The sequence below is a fragment of the Nannobrachium achirus genome, assembly GCF_963921795.1.
Source record: "Nannobrachium achirus genome assembly, chromosome: 18".
NCBI lineage: Eukaryota > Metazoa > Chordata > Actinopteri > Myctophiformes > Myctophidae > Nannobrachium > Nannobrachium achirus.
This window is the reverse complement of record NC_137825.1, coordinates 55,509,564-55,519,425: the sequence shown is the minus strand read 5'-3', so window position 1 is coordinate 55,519,425 and position 9,862 is coordinate 55,509,564. Positions and strand designations below refer to the sequence as shown.

The window sequence follows — 9,862 nt, the reverse complement described above, 5'->3', positions numbered from 1 at the left end:
ATTATGCTCGCATACATTATGCTAATGAGGGCGTTAAGGTGTGTTTCCCAGCGCATAAAAAATGCAGATGACCGTATGTAAATGAAGGGGAGGAGCTTAGTCGACTCATGCAAATTGGGGGCGGGGCATGGTCTGGGAATGCGTGTGGGCGTGGTTCGCATAAATTATGCTAATGAGGCTGTTAAGTGGCGTTTCTCAGCGCGTAAAAAATGCAGGCGGCCGTATGTAAATGAAGGGGAGGAGCTTAGTCGACATATGCAAATTGGGGGCGGGGCGTGGTTTGGAAATGCGTGTGGGCGTGGTGCGCACACATTATGCTCGCATACATTACTGTAACTCCTTCTCCACCAGCATATTAGCAGCAGTGGTGCAAGTACTGAGATTTACTTGGGTAAATGTAGCTATACCACATTGTAAACATACTGTTACAAATCCTGTCCAAAGTCCTGTTTTCAAAATAGCTACCCAAAGTACAAATAATAAAAGTATGTAGTGACTCTTAATAATTCACCATGGTTCTTTAAGGGGATTGTTATCTGCATAATGTAATGCAGTGTGTAGACGGAAAAATAACTAAAGTACAGTGCAATAAGGTGTGTTTTACTAATCATAGTGAAGTGAGTGATATTGATGAATTCCAAATTATTATCCAAGTATTCTGCGGCACCCCTGGACTGACATCATGCACACATTTGGGTGCATCACCCACCTTGGGAAACCCTGAGGTACGTTGTGTGTCTATCAGTACCTGGCCATGCCCAGGTTATTGTGTGGGTATATTAGTGTGTGCCAGCGGCTACGTCATTGTAGTCCTTAGCGGCCATTTCTTGGGTAAAAACACAGGTGTTTCAATTGTTTGATTGCATAGAACTAATGCTTTACTCCAATCAGAACACCTGTGTAAGGCTGTGTTTACCCAAGAAATGGCCGCTCTTAGAACTACATTTGGCACACCCTATAGGCTCCTTCTCTCCCTTTCAATATGTCACAAAGTGACACGTTGTCAACAGTACCTGTTGTCAGGCAAACAGTGCCAGCCAGGGCTATACGAGTAAAGATGTAAAGTAACATTAATTATAACAAGACAAACACAGGATCACTTTATTTAATTTATTTTCCTAATCTTACCTTCATTGTTTTCTTTAACTTTTTTTTTCTTTTTAATTTAACAATGACTTGATGAACTTATACTTCCTCAATAACAATTAGGATACATCTTTCAAGAGAGCTTCAAAAATAATATACAGCAGTAACCAATACTGTTATAATTTATACATTTCTTTCAAAATAAGAATAAACTCCAGTTATACAATTTCTGTTTTTCTACAATGTTCTCTTTTCATCCTCCCGTGTCAGTAAAATGGCAAGCCATGCACTACTCTGTAGTGATGTTTGTGCCTTGAGCAAACTTTCTTTGGACATTGGAAGCAAGTGTGAGAGCAGAAGTCCACAAAAATTACAAGTCTTATTTACACAATTTAGGGTTTGTCCTAATTTAGCAAACTGACAGTCACGTGGTTAGCGCGTTTCCCAGGGCTTATAGGGTTAGTTTAGATGCAAGGTATGACACGCAGATGCACAGTGTTAAGACTAGCAGACCAGTTTGTCAGGGCAAACTACTGAAAGTAGAGAGTTCAATCCTTTTCTGTTACTGTGAGCAGGGACGTGCTGGCCATTGGGAAAAGTGGGACCACTCCCGAACGACCGGTTCATTCCTGGCCGGTCCAGGCCGGCCATTAGGAAAAAAATAAAAATAAAATGTCAGCCTTCGTTCCATTTCCAGTTCCATCACTGTCGGGCAGAAACCTCGTATCTCCAAGTTTCAAATGTATACATTTTTTCGCAAACTGCTTCATCATACAAGGCCGTCGCACAAAAGTAGTGAAAACAGCAGATCTACAAGCACACAACGCTAGTTTAAATCATTTTTAAAATGATAAATACAAAACAAACGGTTTTGGACATACAAGGTTTCCACCCGACAACGACGAAATAAAACTCATGTACAGTAATTGGCCCACTGGGTTGTCACTTGTCATGATCTGAAATGGCAAATCTTTGAGTAGCAGCAGCGCTATAGAGAGAGATCTCTCTCTATAGCGTGCAATGAGGGCCTCTCCAACTCTTTTTCCCGGGCTGAATCAGGGGCCCAGCACGTCCCTGACTATGAGTAAGCTTTTGGGAAACCCAAGAGCTGATCATAAAGAGTTCTAGACTGAGTTAAAAGTCAAATGTCTTTGGTCATTTTGAAAGCAGGGGATACAAATGAAGACATTGGAATCGTTTAAAGTGCATTACGGAATTCCACTGAATCAAGTTTAGCCCTGCTACAAGGGGAATGTTTTGACAGGTCTGTGGTCTCAGCAACCGTCCAGTCATTGAGTAAGCAGTGTTAGTTTTCATTTATCCTATCAGAGCCAGATACACTGAAATAAAAATTGTTATATTTGAGGGTTATCCGTAGCCAGATTGAAATTGTGACTCTCCTCATCGTAAATCCCCATGGTTGAAATGTAAATGACGAATGGGCATGGAAAAAAAACGTCATACTGAAACGCAATGTGCCGATGTTGTACCAATAAGAAAAGTTGTACTGTAGACCGAATAAGAGGTTTTACTAATGCAAGTGCTTAAGGATGCCTCGCTACAAATAAGAGGTACAACTCCACAGATTTACAGTATATACTGCTGTAAAGTGTAAATAGATTTGGGTCAAAAGATTTGCTGAACTATCAGTGATATACAACGATGATGAGTGGTTCCATGCAGTACCCGACTTCAGCTGAGAAGACAACAGTGGCAAAAGTCAACAATATAGCAATGGCCTTGTAGAAGGCATCGCAACATAAGCATCATGTTAGCGTCCTCATCAAGCCATATGGCATTTTGAACTGGCCAGACTCAAGCTTTTGTACAAGATGTAAATCAACCAGACTATCGGGACTTTCCCCAAACATATTTTTCTTAAATGGATACATTTTCATTCAAAAGAATACTTCAACAGAATCATTCCCTGTGTATACCGTCTTCCTTTTGTGAACGTCAAGGAAAAAGAAAATACTAACAAAAAAGCCCTAAAATTATTTACAAACTTTTTTTTAACGTGAAGAGCCGTCCCCAGAAATGGTGTCATCATGAGAAAATGGTGAATAAATATTCTGTTGTGATTTGAAACGGGTGAGAAGCCCAACACGTACTGTACACGCTACATGCTAGAATACAGGCAATTGTTCCTCAGCAAAAGACAAGAAAAGAAAAAGAACATTTATCCTTGTTTTCGTGACTATAAAAATACCTAGACTCTACAAGAAGGGTAGAAAAAAACTTTACATGTACACATCATTTACATCCAAGGCCATGTTCCATGGAATGGCAGGTGAAGAATAGTAGTAGTAGTGACATACATAGCAGGAGTTCGAGGTGAATAGGGTGAAAAGACAGCTGTCGTTTCGTTTGATTTGAGTCTATCGTCATTGTGTTGATGCACCATTCTGCCTGGTCCCCTCTTGCAAAGGACAAACTACCTGTCCACCACAGACAGGGAGACCAAGTGCAACACCGCAAAAGTTGTCCGGTATCCAACTCGGACTAGAATATCCGATTTCGAGGTGTGAGACAGAGGTGTCCATAAATGTCTACAAAGAGCCGACTTAAGGATATAGGTAGCAGTGATTGAGTATGTATTCAGTCTGCCGTGAGTCCTTGTTGCTGTATTCCAGAACCACAGAGGAAAAAGTACATGTAGCTTTTGTTGAGGGGGGAAAAGATCAGCATCGTTTTTCTATCTGCCCTCCAGCAATGTCCACCGTTGTTTTGCAACATTATTGCTCGCTAAATCTTAAGTGTCTCTTCAATGTATGCATCATCCTTTTAGGTCCGCCGTGGAACAAGAGGCTGGCCTCTTGAAACTCTCCCTCAAGCCAGTAGATGAACTCCCCAATTGTAAGGAGAAGAGTTGTTAAAATATAACGCACGTTAAGAGTGAGAATTTAGCAAAATATTCGGACACAGCCTGAGCATACTGTACTGTATGTCTCAACAGCTCTTGAATGTCCTCTGTGCTATATGGCATTCTGGTTAGTGTGATTTGGTTTTGCTCATCTGTAAATGTGCGTGAGAGTTCGGCAAGCTAAAGTTCGTCAGTTGATGACTGTGCCTCTAGCAACAAGAGTCCCTGTACTCATTGAATCATTCGCGTATTCGCTGTCAGGCAGAAACCTCCACTTTTTTAAAATAAATTAATTACCTAACCCATCTATAAGCTCACAAAGTGCCACATCGCGAGCTTGTAGATCTGCTGTTTTAGTCTATAATAATTCATGCACAAAATAGCGATGCCATGTTCAAATAGGTCATGTCTGTCTGTGGGGTTTGCAAATATCTCAGAGCTTGTGATCAAATAAGAACTACATTGTATCCATTGGAACACAGAACTACATTGTATCCATTGGAACACAGGTTCTTTTTTAGTCCATTTCCTAAAAAGTAAGGGTTTTGGACATGGTTTTGGTTTTGCCCGACAGCGACGATATTCATATATGCACTAAGCATCTTCAATGTAGGATTTAATCCTTCACAATAAACCGCTCGAAAACATTTTCACTGACAATATAGCAAAAATGTTTGGTAACCCGGATTAGCTGGCTCCCTAGAACTTTCACTCATCAAGAGACCAGAGATCAGGTGAGCCCAACAGAGAAAAAGAGAGACTCCAATTTCCAGATCACTCTGCAGTTTCCCTTTAGGCTTAATTGAAATGTTAGCAACGTGTACAAAGTACAAGCATCAGTATTATCATTACTTTGTCAGTTATACATCACAAGTTCCTTACTGTACGCCAGCTTTGGAAGTTTTACGACCATTGGTCCGTGATGGGAAACGTAGCTCTTTAAACACGAGGTTTCCAAGCCCACCTGAACTCTGAGACCCTGTTTCATCGTAAAAACAAATGGAGATGCAGCAAATAATAGGCCTGAGAGGTCCTCGCATGGAGACATTGAGGCTCACAACAATAGAATGTGTCAATCCATTTTCAAAACCTTTAAGCAAAACTAAACAAAATGGGAATGTAAAATACTTCACACACACGCACACAAACACGCACTAAACAAACCCTCAGGGCATTTCTCATGCTCCGCCCCGCGAAATGTCCCTCACTAGGTTGCCTGGAAAGATCGTCCAATTAGGTCTAAAAGACAGGCCACACCGCAAACGCTGACTGGTAAATGACCAGTGGTGGACAGTAACTAAGTATATTTACTTGAGTACTGTACTTAAGTACATTCTTTTATAATTTTGTGCAAGCACGACTTTCACGCCACTACATCGCCAAGACAAAATATTGTACTTTTGACTCCACTACGCTTCTAGGGAGGGGAAAAGTACTTCATGAATTAAACACTTAAGCCCTATTTCAAACCTAGTGAAAATAGCACATCTACAAGCTTACAACATGTCGCACGGCGACCTGTTCATGAATTTCATTTTACTTTATAGTTTTTAAATGTTACAAATTTCGATACAGCAATGCATTAATGTTAAAAAAGAAAATGTACTTTGTAACTTGTACTTAAGAGCATTTACTTGGTATATACTTTGTCCACCACTGTAGATAACACAGCAAACTTCAAACGTGTTTAAGAGAGCCACCGGACAATTCAGAAAAGCCCGGTAGCTCCCCCTGGCTGCCTCCTCATGAACAGCGCTTCATACGGCTTAAACACACGATGTGTGGACAACACGATTCAGCGCGACTCAGGAGAACACGCCCTAACATGCTGGTCGATGTATGTACGACCAGTTGGGTACTCACATGGCATTTAGCTTTAAGGCTTTTCGGGTATCATTGTCTAAATTCCATGTAAGCCAAGCCTCCAGATGTTTTGTCTCTTTGGAAAGGGCGGGGAGGTTTCTGCATCTCGCAATGTAAATTCTCATGGAACATCATCCATACCTTCATAACGCGGGTCCCTCTACCCAAATACATGGAAGTCACCAGAACCCATTGGAATTAAGGAGGGAGAACATGCACGCACACACAAATATGCTCATATTCAAGGGATATTTAACCAAAATAGCTTATTCATAGACAGCCATGGACAGTGCCAAAAACGAGATAGTTCTTTTGAATCTTCAATTGGAATTGGGAAGAGTGCTTTCTTTTTGTTCCAACTTCAACGTAGGCAAGACCTTTCACGAGGGCGTCTTATTTGACCTCCAGGATAGCGGGGTTGCACTCCATGATGGCCACGATGATTTTGTCGATATAGTCCTGGAGCCTGTAGTTGATTTCTTCTTGCTTGTGGACAGCCTCCATCAACTGGAAACAGAGTTGGCATGTGTCAGTCGACATAACAATAACGATACATGTTGAATAAGAAATAACATGCCACAGTATAACATAGTGGTTCTTAAGAGCGGGGTCCGGTGACCCGCAGGGGTCCTTGAAATCATCTAAATCAGTTTAACAACTTTAACCCTATACCAGGGTTCCCCAATAGGCGGCCCGCGGGCCATTTGCGGCCCGCGGGGGGCTACTGTCTGGCCCACACCAACCCCAGTAATAATGGTGCTATAAGAGCAGCAACAACACTAGTATATCGTCGTTGTCGGGTGGAAATCTCGTATCTCAAATGTGTACGTTCTTTCGCAAATCATACAAGGCCGTCGCACAAAAGTAGTGAAAACAGCCGATCTACAAGCACACAACGCCTCGCGGGTGCGAGGCGTTGTGTGCTTGTAGATCGGCTGTTTTCACTAGTTTAAATAATTTTTTAAATGAGAAATGCAAAACGAATGGTTATGGACATACAAGATTTTCACCCGACAACGACGAAATCTGAACTGTCGCAGTCGCTGGAGTAGCGGGAACGCCGCCGTCGCCCCCTGCAATGTTGTGGCCCTCGGCTTGGTACCCTAGACATAATTCGGCCCTTGGGGAAAACTAATTGGGGAACCCTGCCCTATACCATAACATGTCTAACGTTTTTGAAACATTATAAATCTTGTACTGGGGTCCCTGGCACAAAAGAGAAAAATGATATTAATTTGGGGGTCCTTGACATGAAAAGGTTTGAGAACTACTGGTATAACACACTGATCTACAACTCCAATTTTGAGAATTCACGTTCGTATCGCGTCTCTCCTGTGGACGCCATCACATGCGAGCCTATACCAGGGTTCCCACACATTTTTACCAAATCATTTCCAAAAACTTAAAACTTTTCCAGAATATTTAACCCAATTTCCAGGACTATATAACAATAATTCAGCTCAATAACAAGTTGCTTACTCCTATGCGCAGTGCCCAAAGACAGGCAGTGTATGCCAGTGGTTCTCAACCTTTTCAGGCAGTGACCCCCGAAATAATCATATTTTAACTGGGGACCCCGGCACCCTGACAAGCTCAAAGAGTTGAGGAATTTTGTATAACACGTTTCTATTGTGAAAATAGCAGAACAATTTCTGCCTCTAATATTTGACAATTTGGCCAATGTTTAATTTGTCATTTCAGAGGTATTAACAAAATCAATAACCAAAGACAACGCATAGCTATTTTTTCCATGGCCTTCCAGGACCCTTGATCAATTCCAAAACTTTTCCAGTACTGGAAAGATATTTTTCTAATTTCAAAATATTTCCAGGAATTTCATGACCGTGGGAACCCTGTTATCCTCATGTCAAACTGACCTCTCCCCGAGACACAGAGCTGATCTCGGCCGCCAGGGAGTCGGAGAAGGAGGACGACATCAGGTTCTTGGCTCCCTGGATGCTCAGGTTGATGATCTGGCCGTTGAGCTCGTCATTCTGCTCCTTCAGACTGCGGTTGTCCTGCGGGGAGTCATCACATTATCATCATCATCACATAGGGCTGTCACAATTATTACATAATCGTCTAATCGTGATTATTTGACATTATCGCAATTATTTTGTCATAATCGTCATAATCGTGAATGTTGAAAAATGTCCGAAATAGTGGAAATAGCAGATCTACAAGCTTGCGACGCGTTGTGAGCTTGTAGATCGGCTATTTCCACTATCAATGTTATTTTTTAAGTAGTAAGTTGTCAAATATGTCAGTAATGTATTTGTGTATTTAGGTTATGTGTCATATCTACCATATGCAACTTCAAAGCCTAAAAGCCAAACAGAAATGTAATTATCAACGACAAAAACACAATTAAATCGTTAATCGCCAATTATTTGAGTGACAATTAATGGTCATGTAAAATGTCATATGGTGACAGCCCTAACATCCTCATATACAGTAATACAATAAGTAGTTGTTTGGTGTTTTATCAGTCTACTGTTAGACTGACGACAGGTCCTTGGTTTACCTACGATCCTAGATTACAATTTCTATGCATTTGATTGCGACCGTCAGGTCGCAGTCACTATCAAAACCTCCACCAGCTGTTAGTCGGTCAGTCGGTCTGTCTGTCAGTCACGTCACACTTTTCCCCTACTCATATCTCTGCCACCGTTGCCCCTATCCATGCCAAACTTTGCACACACACACTCCTTGGCTGCCAAACCACAACCTCATTTCTCACATGGCCCTCTTCTAGCGCCATCATGAGGCCAATTCTTGCAAATGCTCTTACAGATTTTGCCCTAAAATCATGCAAAGTGGTGTATACATGTGACCTGACGGTCGATTAGGGAGTCTTACTGGTGTATCACCTTGTGCTCATTGTAAGACACTCTGGATTAAGTCTCTACAGCGCTGACACTTGTTACATATTTGTTAGTCAACAGGCATTTTCCTTTTCTCATGTGTTGTTGTTGTTAGTGACAGAGTTGAATAAAACACCACATATGAACTAGGTGCAAGCAGACGTCTACTGCAGTGGTTCTCAACCTGTAGGTCGGGACCCCCCTGTGGGTCCCCAAATTATGAAACATTGTTTTCTCACTTAACAGTAAACAAACCGACATAACGTTTAAGTGTATAGAGGGTATCTACACATTTCTAAAGTGACAATATAAGGACTTTTTAATACCTCTAAAATGACATTGGCCAAATTGTCAAATATTAGAGGCAGAAATTGTGAAAATAGCTGATCTACATGCTCACAACGCCTCGCGTTGCGAGGCGTTGTGAGCATGTAGATCAGCTATTTTCACAATAGAACCCTGTTATACAAAATGTACTTCCTCAACTCTTGGGTCCCCAGCTAAAATATGATTCTTTTGGGGGTCACAGCCTGAAAAGGCTGAGAACCACTGGTCTACTGAGAGTTGAAGCAGCCTCTGTGTTAGAGCAGTGGTTCTCAAAGTGGATTCCAGGGACTCTGTTGGTTCCTTTAGGATGGTCTAAATTGACCCATACAATTCTGTAACTCTGATAAGTGTACAAATGGAACCAAATGAACCCTAAAAGGTTGATTTGGTTCCATTTGTACAGAGTTAAGGGAAATACCGTGACATTTGAAAGTTTGAGAAACACTGTGCTTGAGTACCTGTTTGAGACGCTTGATCTCCTGCTCTAGTTCAGCCTCCCGGGTGCGGGTCTGGTACTCCTGTAGTCCCGCACTGGGAGAGCGCCCCCTCCTGGTCTCCGCCTCCAGCTTGTACAGCTGTAGATGCTCCAACTGCTTGCGGAGGTCCTCGATGAGCTGGTGGGTGGTGGGAGAAACATCAATAAGTGAAGTCACTTAGGCCTAGAATTATTGAATGCTTTAAACAGTGAAAAATAGCAGATATACAAGCTCACAGCGCGGCACCGAGTGCCGCGCTGTGAGCTTGTAGATCTGCTATTTTTGAAAAAGTCGTGAAAATGTGTGCAAATCTTTGAACGTATGCATTTTCAAAGCAAACGTTTGTAACTCAAATTTTGCTTCTGGGTGGTCCCTGGAACTAG

The 9,862-nt window shown here is 41.9% G+C and overlaps 1 long non-coding RNA gene across 1 annotated transcript; it reads right to left on the bottom strand.

Moving 5' to 3' along the window:
* Positions 1-6,148: 6,148 nt before the first annotated feature.
* On the bottom strand, positions 6,149-9,543 carry LOC308303510. Its single transcript, XR_013963003.1, has 3 exons — positions 9,462-9,543; positions 7,690-7,830; positions 6,149-6,319 (listed from the first exon to the last, which is right to left on the bottom strand). It is a non-coding gene; the product is annotated as an uncharacterized lncRNA (long non-coding RNA).
* Positions 9,544-9,862: the final 319 nt, after the last annotated feature.